General features: G+C 36.9%; 1 protein-coding gene and 1 pseudogene across 2 annotated transcripts in view; both read left to right on the forward strand.

Annotated features, from left to right (window-relative positions):
- LOC311292518 (uncharacterized protein) overlaps positions 1–17,529 on the forward strand; it is a 1,083,963-nt gene that overhangs the window by 32,974 nt on the left and 1,033,460 nt on the right. The window lies entirely within an intron of this gene.
- LOC311292525 (NACHT, LRR and PYD domains-containing protein 12-like) overlaps positions 1–17,529 on the forward strand; it is a 53,522-nt pseudogene that overhangs the window by 30,835 nt on the left and 5,158 nt on the right. The window contains exons 10-13 of the transcript XR_014630286.1: positions 15,498–15,671; positions 16,068–16,238; positions 16,462–16,635; positions 17,035–17,208. The product of XR_014630286.1 is annotated as an NACHT, LRR and PYD domains-containing protein 12-like (transcript). The remainder of the gene's footprint in view (positions 1–15,497; positions 15,672–16,067; positions 16,239–16,461; positions 16,636–17,034; positions 17,209–17,529) is intronic.

Raw genomic sequence — 17,529 nt, forward strand, 5'->3', positions numbered from 1 at the left:
TCCCATGAGTGCTAATAAATGCAATGTCCACTATTTCTGAAGAGCTTCTCTTATAAAGAACAGCACTTTCTCACATAACGCAGTGAAGCAGCCCCTGCACGAGAGAATAACTGATTCTCCAGCCGTCGATATCAGCAGATTCAGCAGCATCGCCGGGATACAAAATGCTTAATCTTAGAAATCATTCTACGTTGGAAAAAACTCATTTTGAAACCTTCATTTATGTGTTTGAATTATGTGAATTGTCGGTCTACATCATTGTGTTCTGTCTATCATAATAATCCATCGTATCATCGCATTCATGATCAGACGTACGGCTGTTGTGATGAAGACGAGCCACCAGCTTTTTATTTATTTATTTATTTATTTATTTACAGTGTCAGCGAGGTTTGTCCACAGTGTAGAATATATACAAGTGCCTACATATTTTCAGGCACAGGGGGAATGGGATCTGTATCGGGGTGTTGGATTTTTAACAACATCCCAATAGTAACCAGCCCAAACAAACAACACTCATTTACAGATTATCATACAAATGAATGAGGGCATAGTTATATGTGAACACTTAGAATTTATGATTAAGTAAATGTTTAAAACCATATCAAATATGCAGAGGACCCCAATAGGGCAGGCAAGCCAGGCAATTGCATGATTTGATTTGTTAAACATGAAAAGGACTTAACCGTCTGGCATGGCCGCTCGCTCTAACGTTAACCTAACCTAACATTAACCTTTATTATTTCCTTTATTTAACCAGGAGAATCACATTGAGATATTCCAGCGAGACCTGGTCAAGTCAGCGGCACATAGAGTTTCACACAAAAGAATAACAATAAGACAACACCACAATTTACAACAATCAAAAATTAGATAAAAGCAAATCAATTAAAACAATTACAAGTATCCTGTAGAACATTTTGCAATAGACATTTAAAAGTGCTAAAGGTTGGAAGTGCGTCTAAATTAAGAACATTTTGCAATTCATTTCAAGCCCAAGGAAAAGAAAAATGATACACATGATACACAGAATCTAGTTTTCTAAGTAGAGATGTAGCTGCATGCATATATAGAAGATCACCATAGTCAATTATAGATAAAAAAGCACTCTCTACTATTTTCTTTCGGGTCTCATGGGGGAAACAGTTTTTTAAGCGATAAAAGAAACCTAATTTTGGCCTAAGCTTCTTCAACAAATGATCAATATTTACATCAAATGCTAATCTTTCGTCCATCCATATACCTAAATATTTATAAGAACTCACTCTTTCTAATGGTATATCATTTGAAGCTATAATTGAAATGTCGGTTACTTTAGAACGACCCCGGCTAAAAATCATATATTTTGTCTTTTTAGAATTTAGAAACAATTTTAACTGCGTCAATGAGTGCTGCAGTCCTTGAAAAGCGTAGTTGCTTCATAGCTTGATTTAAAGAAGATGCTGTTGTATAAATAATTGTATCGTCTGCATACAAGTGTAATTTAGCGGAATCGTTTCCATGACCAAGATCGTTGATATAAATAGAAAATAAAAGAGGGGCTAGAACGGATCCTTGAGGAACCCCAGTATTAACTTGTACGAATGGTGAATTGTGTAGTTTTCCACAGACACACATTGAGTACGATCTGAAAGATAATTTTCGAACCAATTTAAAGCTGTTTCACTAAGGCCAATAAACCTGAGTCTCTGTAACAATAATTTATGATCTACAGAATCGAAAGCTTTTGATAAATCGACAAATAAAGCAGCACATGACTTTTTGCTATCTAGAGAGGTTATAATATCATTTGACACTGACATGGCTTCAGTAATGGTACTATGTCCTGTTCTGAATCCAGACTGATAATCGTGAAGAATATTATTGGCTGACAGATATTGTTTTAATTGGTCATTTATTAATGATTCAGAAACTTTCGCTAAAACTGGCAATCTAGATACAGTGAGGAAAATAAGTATTTGAACACCCTGCTATTTTGCAAGTTCTCCCACTTAAAAATCATGGAGGGGTCTGAAATTGTCATCGTAGGTGCATGTCCACTGTGAGAGACATAATTTAAAAAAAAAAAAAACTATTTATTCTAAAAATATTTAACTATTTATTTGTATGATACAGCTGCAAATAAGTATTGATATATACTAATATATCTATGCAGGTATTTTTTGTCATGTCAAATGTTTTAATAATGCCATCAGAATGCAACCAAAGCCCAGGATAGCAATAAGTAGATGGCTATATATATATATATATAAGGTTAGATATGAGCAGAAATTGCTAAACAAAAGCTTATTTGATGTGGCAGTATATCCTACAGTAGCCTAAAAACTGTACCCAAATCTAGTCAACAAGTGACTGACTGTAACGTTGTTTTTATGAAATATTAGGGCATATAAATGCTAATTTGCAGTTTAATACGTTGCTTATACAAATACATTTTATTTCAACATATTCCTGTCGATTTTTACTCATCTCACTAGGCAATAGCAAAGCAGTTTATTCTTTCACACACAGACGCGCGATTCATATTTAGGCTAAACAGTCTTTACAAATATGTACCCTTCATTCATCTCACAGAAAGGCGAGTCATATTATAGAAATGCGATTCATCTTTTTGCGGTTTGCATAGGCCTACACTAACGTTATTCCATAATGTTATTCCACACTTGAGAAAAGAAAACAGCCTACCTCACTCCTCAGCGGGATCTGCTCCTCATATCAGGAGATATTGCTCCTCATATCAGCACTGTTCTGAGGAATCTTTTCTCCATAAGGTAGGCTATATTATGCCTCACTCGATCGCGACGCGCTTTGTTTACAGCTGATGTGGGCGTTCTCAGAATTTGCATTTGAATAGCACGCGCTCTCCGGGGAGTGGTCAAATTAGCTCGTAATGAGCTCGACTGGAGTCGCTCTCTTTTTATACAGATTACAGAAGCTGAGAATATTTGTTTTTTATATAAATTACTTAATTTAAAAGCTGCGATCTCAAGCTTTATGCCTGTGGGTCTGTTTGCCTGTTTGACTGAATTTTCGCGGAGTTATAGATCATTTTCGAACGCGTTTCAAATGGGAGTTTACTTACAGAGAGAAGGCATAAATCGCATTGTGTTAATTTTTCTTTATTTGTCAAAAAGCAAAACACTTTATTTTTATTGTGAGTATACAGAAAAAAAATAGAAACTGAACAGGATCGATTGATGTATTACACAAAAATGAAAGATCAAAATTAACAGAGCATTTAGTGTTTATTTTCATTGCTAAAAAAAAAAAAACGAGCAAAACGCGCCGGCGCGTTTTTGGTCCCCAGAGGGTTAAATACACACACGAACACCTATTCACACTAGACCAGTGGTTCTCAATCCTGGTCCTGGGGACCCACAGCTCTGCACATTTTATATGTCTCCTTTATCTGACACTCCCAGTTCAGTTCATAGAGCTCTTTCCTAACGAGCTGATGATCTGAATCAGGTGTGTTAAATGAGGGAGACATACAAACTGTGCAGAGCTGTGGGTCCCCAGGACCAGGATTGAGAACCACTGCACTAGACAATGGTTTCGTCTATGGAAGGCCAAAAGGGCCAAAACGTGTGAAACTGTCGTGTAAACACGTAGTTACGCGTTAACGCGCAATTTACGCGTTAACATGCGATTTACGTGTTAACACGTCATTACATGTTAACGCGTAAATGACGTGTTAACACGTAAATTGCGTGTTAACACGTAAAATATTGGACATTAGCACCACCTACTGGTTTGGTGCTCTTGCTCAAACACACAGAACCTAATTAGATTAAGCTTGGAAAAAGCAGTTTTTAATGTGAAAATACATGTTGAACAATGTCTTTTCAGAATATAGGCTACAACTACATTTTAAATGGGCATATTTAGACAGTTAACTATAACTAATTAAGCCCTGAAAGTCATGACCGTTTTCACAATCACAATAGAAATTGTGTAAAGATAATAACACATTTCTCCAAACAGTATTTTCATGTACACTTATACTGTAGCATATTTCTAAAGCATCTTTTTATAATTTAACCTCTATGCATTATTTGTTATAGAGCCCCTTCTGATAACACCATTGAGCCTTATGAATCTGAGATAGTGCATTGTTTTGCAGTGTTTTTCGAAGTGAATATATATATATATATATATATATATATATATATATATATATATATATATATATATATTACAAAGTTATTTATATTACAACACACACACTACACTTTACACATTATATTACATTACACACACAAACATATATCACAAAGTTATTTATATTAGAACACGCACACTACACTTTACACATTATACAACATTACACACCACACACACACACACATTTGTATGTCATAATAATAATCTAAAACAAGAGTGGCTTGAATTATTAATAATTGAAATGAGACAGAACTCCTGCCGTAAAATGGCATTTTACAATGCATATTCAAATGTGAAATCAGTGAATATAAGACCAACAATTATTAAAATATATTGTAAGAATACTACACAGAACAAGAGATTATGCTATATTCTCGCCAATATGTTGGATAGATTTGGAGATTACACTCGAGTTTCCTGCAAGTTACCCTTCCGTCACTGTCGTTGGCTTATGATGGCTGATGAGGTATGCTCAGCGTAGTGCTTGTGTCACTCTATCATGAATAATTCAAATAAAATAAAGGTGTTGTGTCACGTTGACACTGCCTGTCGTAACTGTTTGTAATCATTCTCATGACTATTAATGTGGTGATGCACACCTTCGTTGTATTGTATTTATTCATGAGATTGTGACCGAGCGCTTACCTAATGGATACGATGAGCCTGCGTCACCTGGCATCTTCAGTTGGGTGCGCGCCCGTGATGCAGACGTGAAAACAAACGTACAGCACAAAGCTACTTTCGGTTTTAATAAACACTGTTAAACTTATCACGGTGGGTTGTATATGTTGAAAATAGTTATTTTTTACTTTATTTAAGTTTGTCATGAGTTTGTTGCTTCGCGATTAGCGCGAAAGCCTGCCATTATATGCAATAAATCAAAATACCGTTGCAGTTGGAATGTTGTTTCAGAGTTATGAATTATCTTCGACTTCGAATTATCCCCCCCATGTCTGTTAACAGAGAGTTATAGCTATGTTACAGTTGGCTAAGTAAATGTCGTGTCTTAACCCATTTCTCTTCTTCTTTTTTTTTCTTTTTTTTTCCAGAGATGACATTTGGTATTTACAAGATAATTAAATAATCGATATCAATTAAAAAAATAAAATAAAATAAAGTCCTTAAAAGAAAAATATGAGGATGGCACAACTAAGCAAATAAAATGGTGACAAAATGACAAAAATTAGAAATTGGATGCAGTTATTATAAACGTCATTATAAACTGAATAACACAATAAATAAGTAAAGATAGATGACAGACAGACCCTTACGAATATAGGCTAACCCATAGTTTTACTATAGTAAAATAATAATAAACTGGCCTTCTGTGGTGGCCGACAGTGCGGTGAGAGTGCGCGCGCGCGACCGGGGCGGGCTCTCTCTCAAGGTGTGGATAATGTTGTCAAGGCTGGGTCTGGATTCTCCCTTTGCCTGCAGAGATTAGGCCTATATTGTCTGTGATGTGGACAAAGTCCTCCGGCTGGACCTGACATGAAGACTTGATACAGAAGCAGAAACAATCTCTCTCTCACTGACCTTGATTCTGCAGTTGCGCAACTCTTCTGAGTGACTGTAACATACTAAACAAAAACAATTTCAATTGTTCTTTTAAATGTAGGCTATATGTCCAAATAACGAAACAAAATCATTCTGCAGCCAATTTAATGAAAACAACTGATTAATGAAAACAACTGATTTACAATTTTTTTTACATTTATTTTATTTTTTATAAAAATGACTATTAGAGACTAAATATAGGACACCTCGGCTTTCAGCTGATATTGCAATTAGTTGTGTTTGGAATAATTATTAATGATATAGTTATTATTTAAATTCATTGTAAATTTTCTGCTACTATTTTATATTTTATATTTGTGTTAGCATTCGAACATGTGCCGATCCGCCGTGCAGGAAATCGTGTAGCATCTGTTCAGGGTATTAGGTGGCTGATGATCTAGCCTGGCTGCAGTAGCCTTCTTAAATGTTACGACGAAATATCCTTATTTTATTATTATTATTATTATCATCATCAATATTATTATTATGCTGGTATAATGCTAGCTAATACACATAGGCTAATTTATTTTGATAAGATTGATATTTCACGAAATAAAACAAACTAATTAGGCTATAATCTTTGGGCGACAGTGCAAAACCCTGAATCATCAATTAGTTAAATTTTCACATTTATTAGAAATTCAATTTCGTACATATCCTAACATAACAGATCCATTTATGAATGGACTTTGATTCCGGTGGTGGCTGCATTGTTTCCGATTTGTGTGATTCAAACAGTTCCAATAACTCTAGCATTATTAAGTCCAAAAGTCAAACTGTATTGAAAAAATATTAATGTAATATTTTACAAAATGAGGTCTCTGTGAAAGTTTTAAAGCAGTCTTTTAGTGCTGCTTTCAGAGCGGTCACGTCCATGACGGAGAACTGTCCCATCCGTAACATTGATTTTTTTTTGTGTGAAATAAATTTCTAAATAAATGCGACTCATAGTCCAGTGCGACTTATATATATATATATATATATATATATTTTTTTTTTTCTCTTCATGACACATTTTTTTGACTGATGCGACTTATACTCCGAAGCGACTTATAGTCCGGAAAATACGGGTATATTTTGTGATGTAGACAAAATTCCAGATATAAATTAGTGGTGTGATCAGTTAAGTTCAGAAATTGCAGTATACAAAAGTACATTTTTGCTGCATGTTTGTGTTGGCTATGTTATTCTTTGGGGTAGAGGGGTTAAACTTATAACAAAAACCCTTAATTGAAAAACTTTATGAAAAACATGTATTCGAGCATATGGGACGCTTGAGATGGTGGTGTGTGTTTCCGGTAAGAGAAACACGAGAGGGAATCCCAGTTGAACTTATTTATTCAAAGGAGTTTGTATATGTTAATTCACAAATGTGTGGTCTGCAATAAACAGAATATAAACAAAGAAAACAGTTGTATAAGTATATCATTAAATTATACAAACATGCAGTTAAGCATATCAGTAAATGATACAAACATTCAGTTATTAAGTAATAGGCCTATATAAATTAACATACTTGGGTAAACCGCGTGCGGCGTGATTATATTATTAACATAATAAAGTAAACAATGACATGCAGATTGCACGATCGCAACGTTGAATATGCTCAATATTACAGTAGCAATAGAAATTCAACATTTTCAAACAATATTGAACACACCGGTTGATCTGAAACTAGGTAGAGAATATCTTATAATCTAATCTAATTAGAATCATTTTCGAGCTCAAAGTCTGATATGAAAACGGTTTGGTTTCACTTTGTGACGCAGTTTAAAATGCGTTCATTTTACGAGCAAATCTCGACATTCAGAACAATATCAATAACAAAGGCGAAATATATACGAAAACTCACCCCTATTCATTACGCACTGAGAAAAAAACATATACGTGGTTGGATAACAGACCAGTCGGTCTGATTTGTAACTTAGCTGCCGATTTTGCATGTCCACACCTGGCTGATTGCTGTATAATACCAAACACTCAGTAGGGCTTTCTCACAACATGCATTTTCATTAATACAAGGAATGCAAAAAGTGCTGCACGGGGTGTTACCTCTCTGTGCTCTTTGGGTGTAGGGATGGTTCCATTTAGAAAAACAATATGCACTATTAATTATTAAAAATATAAAAACATGTATTTCATTAGTAGCCTAGTGTATTTGTGTGTCTAGCTGAATATGTTATAAAATCAAAGAGAATAGCTCTGATGATAAACATTTAGGCTACTTTTAATAAATGCATTAATAGACTGCAGTGCTTCATTGTGCAGTGAATACTGAACTGATTCATCAACAGAAGGGTGTTTTTTGTATGTTGTGTTAATTGATTTTAAAGCAACTATTCATTTAAAGAAGTTTGATTGAGGAAAAACTAAATATCAGTAAGTGGTCTATTAACCCCCCTCCCACTTTCTGATTCACACAGTTGCATGCTTTTTATTGTGTTAGGATATGTATTGTTTTAAATGTTGTGTGTTGTTAATTTTTAAAGACATTGTTCAAATTTTATTTTAGATTTAATCCTGCAATTTACAGAATTTGTTTGTTATTTGTGCTTAGATAGCCATACCAGCCAGTAAAGTCCATGGTTTCCAATGTGCCAGCATGCAATTTACGCGTTAACACGCAATTTACGTGTTAACACGTCATTTACGCGTTAACACGTAATGACGTGTTAACACGTAAATTGCGCGTTAACTCGTAATTACGTGTTTACACGACAGTTTCACACGTTTGGCCCTTTTGGCCTTCCATATTCGTCAGCTTCCCGTTGCGATGCACCGGCGCGACCCGGCCGTGATGTAATCAGCGGCCGCCGCTCGATCAATCGGCTTGACGGCTTCCCACTGGAAGACTGACTACGCCCTCACAGACACACAACACGGGGACGAAACGACAAGACAGTGCAGTATAAGTGGGTGAAATGACCGGGAAATGGATATGGAAGGGACTCAAGGGAGAGTGGAGAGATGGATGAATGTCCATGTGCGATCAGCATCGCGTGTGCACGCGCTCCTATGATACCCCTTTTCCACCAAGGCAGAGCTGGTGCTGGTTCGGAGCCAGAGCCTAGTTTCAAATCGGTTCTTTGTTTTTCCACCGCCAAAGCACCAGCTCCGAACCAGTAAAACTGGTTCTTAAGTAGCACCAAATCATTGCAGGGTCTAGAACGGAGCCAAGAAAGAACCGCTTGCGTCAGAGGCTGGGGGCGGGGTTACCGTGGCCAACAAGACTGAAGAGAAACTTGTGACCGCCATTTTTAAATAGCAGCTAGTCGAGCTAATAGCAGCTCGATTATAATATCCGTCTATGTAAGTTACGGCGAGCTGCACGAACGCGTTGGATTCGCCGTGTTTGGATGCCGATTTATTTTCGCAAACCCATGAGCATCCATAGTAACGCAACGTCTATTATTGTTGATGCCTTGTTCGAGATGCATCGGAGCAGCGTGGACCGATCAGAGCTGCGGGAGTGTTTGGAGATCATACGACTCCTTGTGCTTTTTGATCGCTTTCGCAGTGCTTTGATTTCATGTGCTGATCGTTCTGCGAGAAGCCGATGCATCTCGAACAAGTCTGGTGTGTTTGTGTTTGGCGCTGCCGCACGCGCGTTGCTGAGCAACATGATACATATGCAGTGACGTAAGATATAGCTCTGTTGTGGCTCTCTGGCCGGTGGAAACGCAAACCGGTTCTTAGTAAGCTCGTCAGTCGAACCAACTCCGAACTGGCAATAGCTCTAGCTCTGAACCAGCACCCGGTTCTTGTTGGTGGAAAAGGGGTATGATAGCGACAATGAGAGGGAGGAACGAGACGTGGATGAATGAGGTGTGTGTGAGTGTGTGTGTGTGTGTGTGTCAGTGCTGCTTCGCCAGCGGTGGCAGCTAATGTGACTTTATCACAGCTGCAGGGCCGGCTCTAGCCCTTTGGTTGCCCTAGGCAAGATTGAGTTTTTGCGCCCCCCCCCCCCCTACAAAAAAATGCTACAAAGAATGTTCATTGATGAACAAACAAAAATGCTCTAATAGTCACTCCAACACTTCAACAAGCAAATTATGACTTGAAGAATCAACTGTAAATTGTTTATACACAAATTCTACAAAGAATGATCAAGGATATTTACCAAATTGGATTAATTTAAGCAAATTATGACCATTAAACTGGTTTAACTATACCTTCTACAAACAAATGTGCTATTATGGATAATGTATGTACCACTACAAAATTTAAATATTTAAGTTCTTTTAGTTCTATCTCAAATAATAAAATATTAACAGTTGTTTCTGCCATTTCTATTCACCTTCAAAGTAACTATAGCTAGCAAACTATAGCTTAGTGACAGCAAACGTCCAATATTAGGTGATGTAGGCTACAATACTAAGTAAATTTATTTCATTGGACACCTTAATAGCTAAGATGAGAAGACTTACTCTATACTGAGCTTTATTTTTTATCTTCTTCCTTTCTCCGTTTTCGTCCCTGTGCACCAGAGGTTTAGACCGCTTCATTTTCGATCAACGCGCCAGCAGCTGAGCACTTCCCTAACGTAACGTAACGCAACCCTCCCGCCCCCCGCCAATCCAGAAATGGTCGACAAAAATCATAAATTCAATCTAATAATCAGGTTGACAAGTAATTAAACGTGTGGTTGAGGGGGCGCCCTTTGCCCTTTGATCATGTTTAATAAACATGTTTTATTTCTCGTTTCGTTCTAATTTTATGATTAATATGGGAAGTAGATAGGGCGACACTAGAGTGCGTCCGCGCCCCCAACACATTTGTCGCCCTAGGCAACCGCCTAGTTCGCCTATAGCAATCGCCGGCCCTGCACAGCTGTATAAGTACTTTTGTCAATATGGCAAAGGTAGTTTACTACATCTAAGCTATTTTTTATTTATTTATTTTTTATATTGAAGCAACTTCATTCCAAGTCAGTGCTATCTCAGTGATCAATGAAACTGTCAGTCAAACAGATATCAGGCATAATTTGTCAGTTCAATTGTTTATTCAACAACTGTTTCAAACCAATTTGGCAACAAAAAAACAAAACCATGACTATATAAAACCACATAACTATATAAAACTATAAGAAAACTAGGTGTCGAGAGTGTGTGCATCTTTCCATCAAGTGTCAGTCCAAGGATTGAGACTGGTACGTGATGTCACCGTCAGGAGCAGAAGCTGATGGTAATGCACCAGAAAGCCGGTTGTAGGACCGTACGGTCCGCGTATCATCTGATCATTTCATTTCCTATTTGGACTGGAATAACGAGAAATGAAAAGACGGATCGAATCCGTGTATCATTAGTTTAGTCGTTTTTTTATTTAATATTGAAAGTAGAAAAATAAGAAAACAGTTCCTTTTTCGATTTCGAGTGTATTTCACACAGCAGGCATAGTTCAGCGGCCCATCTGACGTGACATAAAGATGCTATGATTCTTACAGTCATAGTCATAAACCCACATACGTCCGTTTCTTACATAGTCCCCATTTAAAGGCATCAGAAATATCAGCTGAATCCACAGCAATGCAATAAATCATGAGGTAAGACCTCATTTGTATCCAGGAGTGTGCATGAGGAAACAGGCTCAGAAGAATGCTGCTGATGAGAGTGATGCTGACCAGAGACATTATGAAGCGCATTTCAGACAGAGATGTTTGCTATGGCAGTGCAGGGCCTTATATACAGTATTTGTGAGTGATAAGATCTGCACGTGTATCGTAGAATCACAAATCAGATACAGGCTCCAAAATGGGGACGGCAACCACGGAAAACGAGGACAGGAAAGCCAGTAATGCCGATATTACATTGCTTACAAAGCAAGTCCCAACCACAGATGTGCAGAGTGATCTGAGACTGTTTCCGCTTGGTATCTTGAGCAATTACGCATGTCCCATATGAGAAGCTGCCGTGCAAATGCTAGTTATTGTAGTACATTTTACAGTATGACTGAATTTGTTGTGACTGATGATGCTAATTAATATCATGTAAGTAATACAGAATATCTATAGGGAAAAAACAGTTTCTATTCTAATCTAATCTATTCTATTCTGTTAATTTTACATCCCCTCTATGGCTAACAACGAAATGCATGTTATCTCGTCATCTATTTTGAATCTTTTGTTAGCTCTTTGAGTATTTATTTTATCTGATGGTATTATTACATGATTACATGTATGATTTAGACTATTTGAAATTGAAGACATCAATTTAGTCCGTGTATCATCTGATCATTTCATTTCCTATTTGGACTGGAATAACGAGAAATATAAGACGGATCGTTTTTTCGTTTAGTTTAATAAACGGTAAATGAGATTTCGGCTTGATTGCTAATTTTTCGTTTGTGGTTTACAAATCGGTTTATGTCTTTGATATTTCGTTCGCACATGTGGGCGGCGCTGAAACGACCCTTTCATCTGATTGGTCAAACCGCTTCGTCTTCAGGACAGCCATAATAAGAGTCCGTACGGCACACTCACATCCCACTTTAATAAGCTTTTGCACCACTCGCTGACATTTGATGCAGAAATATGTTGCTGGAACACAATTAGTGCTGCTGCGATGCTTCACTTCTAATGTACGACACTTGAGAGATCGCAAGCCATAGGCTACTATATGCTGACATGGAGTTTTTTTGCACTGTAGGTCCTGTGTGTCCCTTCGATAAATGAAAATAGTTCAGTATCTCTAAACTTAAAATGTAGGCTATTTTTTTTTTTTTTACTCTAGGCTATAATTACTGTATGAATGAGCATCAAAAATAACATAATATACATGACCATGATAACATGTCTAACCTTGTGTGTGTGTGTGTGTGTGTGTGTGTGTGTGTGTGTGTGTGTGTGTGTGTGTGTGTGTGTGTGAGACACCTGAATAAATAATTGTGAAAATAGATAGAAATGTAACAGCATGACTGTAAGTGTCGAGGACTCAGTTCACACAAATAGAATGAGATAAAAAGATAATTGAATCAGCTGAACTTGTAGGATACTGAATACCTGACAGCATTATCAGGGTTGGAGAGTAACAGTTGGATTGCATTTCTAATCCAAAGTAAACTATTAACAAAATGTTTTTTATAACCAGTAATTTACAGTGTATTCTAGCCTTTAACGTTAACAGTTCCTATTCATATTTCAATTTAAGGCCTATAATACAAAATTCACTGGATCATGATGCTTTAAGTAATAAACCGAATACATTAATCTACAAATTACATTTAACAGAGTTTATCATATGTGTGATACAATTTAAAACCAAGCCTCTAAATACTGTAAATTATAAGACAGCACTTTTTAAGTTATTATTGTTACATGCTTTATTGGTTGATGTTTCTCTGAGATTTGCTCATTTCTTTCAAGGTATTATTTATTCCCACTGCTTTATGCATATAATGTTTGTCCATCAAAGCTCTGGTAGTATTTTCTAACAACTAAAATACTTTCTTTATGTTGTTTTCATTTGTCATGAGCTCTATATTTTAAGATGTACTAGGTGTTGATAAATCACATTCAGTTAATGTGAAGGGCCCATGTCAGGGGTGTCCTGATCCTGGAGGGTCAATGTCCTGCAAAGTTCAGCTTCAACCCAATAAACACTCCTGAACCAGCTGAGCAAGTCTTCAGGGTTACTAGAAATATCCAGGCTACACTCTCAGAAGAAAATGGTACAAAAACGTGACTGGGATGTTACCCTTTTAAAAGTACCTTTTTATTATTAGCTTATACATCTATATAAGGCTACCACCCCAGTTACAGCTTTTGCACCTGATGAACTGTGTTGGGATAGGCTGGAGCTAAACTGCAGGACACTGGTCCTCCAGAAGCTGGATTGGTCACCACTGGCTTGGGTTAAATGTTGTTAAATCTATAAATGAATCTGCACAGCTGGGTGTCTGCAGGCAGATGTGTGAGTCAGTCAATACAATGGAAAATGTAATGTGCAAAATGTGATTTATCTTCACAACAATGCATGCAACCAAACCTGAACATGATTTGAGAGCGACAACACGTTATCACTTCAATAAGATGATCATCATAGATGGTGTTTTAATCTTAAATGTGTTTGCTTTCCAGTAGATGGCAGCAATCTTCCACTAAAACACGGCACATTGTCCGTGCTATCTCCATAAGCGAAATTAAGAAATTAAATCAGATATAAATTATAACAAATGTAAATACATTTTGCATACAAGAATTACATTACGTATGTTTAAAAAAATTACACTTGTTATTAATCAGTCCTATGAGTTATGAGCTCAGTTTGTAGAAATAATACTTGCATTCAATTAGGAAGAGCACACAGCAGCTTCTGTTGTCACACACACACACACACACACACACACACACACACACCTCATTAAAAGGCGAGTGGGAAATGTTATGTACATGTTATCATGGTCATGTTTATCATTGTTTTTAAGTCCAATCCTTGTTGCCCATACAATAATAGGCTACAGTAAAACATTTTACTTTATCCATATCATATAAAATATTTTCATTGCATTTTTCAATGGGACAATCAATGACACACAGGTAGGACCTACTTCCCAAATCAGTGCTCTTAAATAGGCTATACATATATAAAACACCAAACTCCATGTCAGCATATTGTAGCCTATGGCTTGCGATCTCTCACATGTGCGAACGAAATATCAAAGCCATAAACCGATTTGTAAACCACAAACGAAAAATTAGAAATCAGGCCGGAATCTCATTTTCTGTTTATTAAACTAAACAAAAAAACGTATAAACGATCCGTCTTTTTTCATTTCTCGTTATTCCAGTCCAAATAGGAAATGAAATGAAAGGAAATGTTCATTCGTTTTTTTATTTAATATTGAAAGTAGAAAAACGAGGAAACGGTTCCTTTTTTGTTTTAATTTTTTCAAAAGTATTCAGCTTGATTTTTCGCTTTTCGTTCTCAGGTAGAAACATTTATGAACAGCTTGAATATTCAATTTCTACACGTGGGCGGGAATGAAACGCTCCTTTCCTCTGATTTGTCAGCAGAAGATCAAACTGTCCCGTCATCAGTTCTTCCTCAGATCCGCTCAGCAGAATAAAAGTCCTCCGCTGCTGCAGTTGTGCAGATTCATAACGCGTTTATTGCAACTTCTACATTTCATCTTTTCCTCATCAAACACCCAGACTAATGGCTCGACACGACCCGCACCGGGGAAGAGCCTCGACAGGGCTTTCTTCTGAGGCTTTCAGTCCTCGAGTGCCAGGGGGTCCGTGAAATAATTTACTATAACCTGCTGTATTTACCGGACTGTAAACTAAAGTCACGGTTTTTATCATGAAACACGTTGTGATTTATTCTAAAGTGACCCAGGCCTTTATAATGCATTTAACTTTGTTCACATAATCTAAATGTTGACTTTCAAAAGTAGGTGCGCCAAGAAGGCTATTCGCTGTATTTTGGTTTATATATATAAATATAGTTTTTAACCACAAATGCCGTCTTGTACCATCTCTGAGATGTGCCACGTATTACATCATCACGTTGGAAAGGTCACGCGTCACATCATCAAAAAATGTGTTTCATGACCCTTTAAAAATTATATGACATGAAAGTGTAACCATAAATACATCAACGCTTTCAACCTTTGTATTGTTACAATGTTGGTAGTATATTTAAATGAACAATGTGTAGTCTTTCTCCATGTGACCTTTACCTTGATATCCCTGTTTATTTGTCAGCAAAAGTCTGCTGGATGAAGATGAACACGTTAGTTGATCATCATAGATCTGAGTCATTTTCTCTTTCTGTCTTCAGTCTGAATAGATGCAGAATTACAGAGAAACAGAGTCTCATCCTGACTTCAGCTCTGAGATCAAACCCGTCACACCTGAGAGAGCTGGACCTGAGCGTGAATAAACTAGGAGACTCTGGAGTGAAAAACCTCAGTGATCTACTGATGAACCCACAATTCAAGCTGGAGAAACTACAGTTAGTATCATTATACTGTACAGCAATTACAGTGTGACTGAAGTTTATTTATTTGAAGACAGCAGGGCTTATGTTTCAGTGTTTATAGCAGTGCACTTCTGGGTTTTTTTTTTCTTCATTTTTATGTGTTTTTATCTAGTTAGTAATTGTTTAATTTCCAGCATTTGATACAATGTACTGATTGTGTTCATGCAGAAATCTGCCTTTTCAACAGAGAATAAAGAAGAGAGATGTCAAATAAATAGTTATTAATGAAAGAGAAGAAACAGTGTCTTCCAGCACACAGAACTAGTGTGACTGGGTTTCAGAACAGACTATTGGAAACTAAATGCTGCTGTAGCTCTTCAATAAGATGATCATCATAGATGTGAACTATTGTTATTTCTCTGTCTGCAGTCTGAGATATTGCAGTATTACAGAGAAACAGAGTCTCATCCTGACTTCAGCTCTGAGATCAAACCCGTCACACCTGAGAGAGCTGGACCTGAGCAGGAAACTAGGAAACACAGGAGTGAAGCACTTATGTGATGTACTGAAGGATTCACACTGTAAACTGGAGAGATTGAGGTCAGTCACATTCACATACAAGAATCAAAATGCTTAAAATCACTTCAACAGTTTAAACTAAAACACTTTAACATTGTATTTGTGCAAACTTAGTATTTTGTGATCTGGTGAAATAAAGATGAAGATCTCTCTTCCTCTGTTTTATTTGCTTATGAAGATGATGTGACTTTACAGAATAAAGAGTTTTCTTCTGTCTTATTTTCTTCTCTCTCTGCTAATGTAGGTTAAGCTTCTGTGATATGACAGATGAAGGTTGTTCTGATGTGACTTCAGCTCTGAGATCAAACCCGTCACACCTGAGAGAGCTGGACCTGAGCGGGAATAAACTAGGAGACTCTGGAGTGAAAAACCTCAGTGATCTACTGATGAACCCACAATTCAAGCTGGAGAAACTAGAGTTAGTATCATTATACTGTACAGCAGTTACAGTGTGACTGAAGTTTATTTATCTGAAGACAGCAGGGCTTATGTTTCAGTGTTTATAGCAGTGCACTTTCTGGGGGGGGGGGGTTTCTTCATTTTTATGTGTTTTTTATCTAGTTAGTAATTGTTTAATTTCCAGCATTTGATACAATGTACTGATTGTGTTCATGCAGAAATCTGCCTTTTCAACCGAGAATAAAGAAGAGAGACTCAAATAAATAGTTAATAATGAAAGAGAAGAAACAGTGTCTTCCAGCACACAGAACTAGTGTGACTGGGTTTCAGAACAGACTATTGGAAACTAAATGCTGCTGTCGCTCTTCAATAAGATGATCATCAAAGATGTGAACTATTGTTATTTCTCTGTCTTCAGTCTGAGTGTATGCAGTATTACAGAGAAACAGAGTCTCATCCTGACTTCAGCTCTGAGATCAAACCCGTCACACCTGAGAGAGCTGGACCTGAGCGGGAATACACTAGGAGACTCTGGAGTGAAAAACCTCAGTGATCTACTGATGAACCCACAATTCAAGCTGGAGAAACTACAGTTAGTATCATTATACTGTACAGCAATTACAGTGTGACTGAAGTTTATTTATTTGAAGACAGCAGGGCTTATGTTTCAGTGTTTATAGCAGTGCACTTTCTGGGTTTCCCTGTTGCTCACATTTATATGTGTTTTTATCTAGTTAGTAATTGTTTAATTTCCAGCATTTGATACAATGTCCTGATTGTGTACATGCAGAAATCTGCCTTTTCAACAGAGAATAAAGAAGAGAGACGTCAAATAAATAGTTAATAATGAAAGAGAAGAAACAGTGTCTTCCAGCACACAGAACTAGTGTGACTGTGTTTCAGAACAGACTAT

Source organism: Rutilus rutilus, assembly GCF_951802725.1.
Source record: "Rutilus rutilus genome assembly, chromosome: 6".
Lineage (NCBI taxonomy): Eukaryota > Metazoa > Chordata > Actinopteri > Cypriniformes > Leuciscidae > Rutilus > Rutilus rutilus.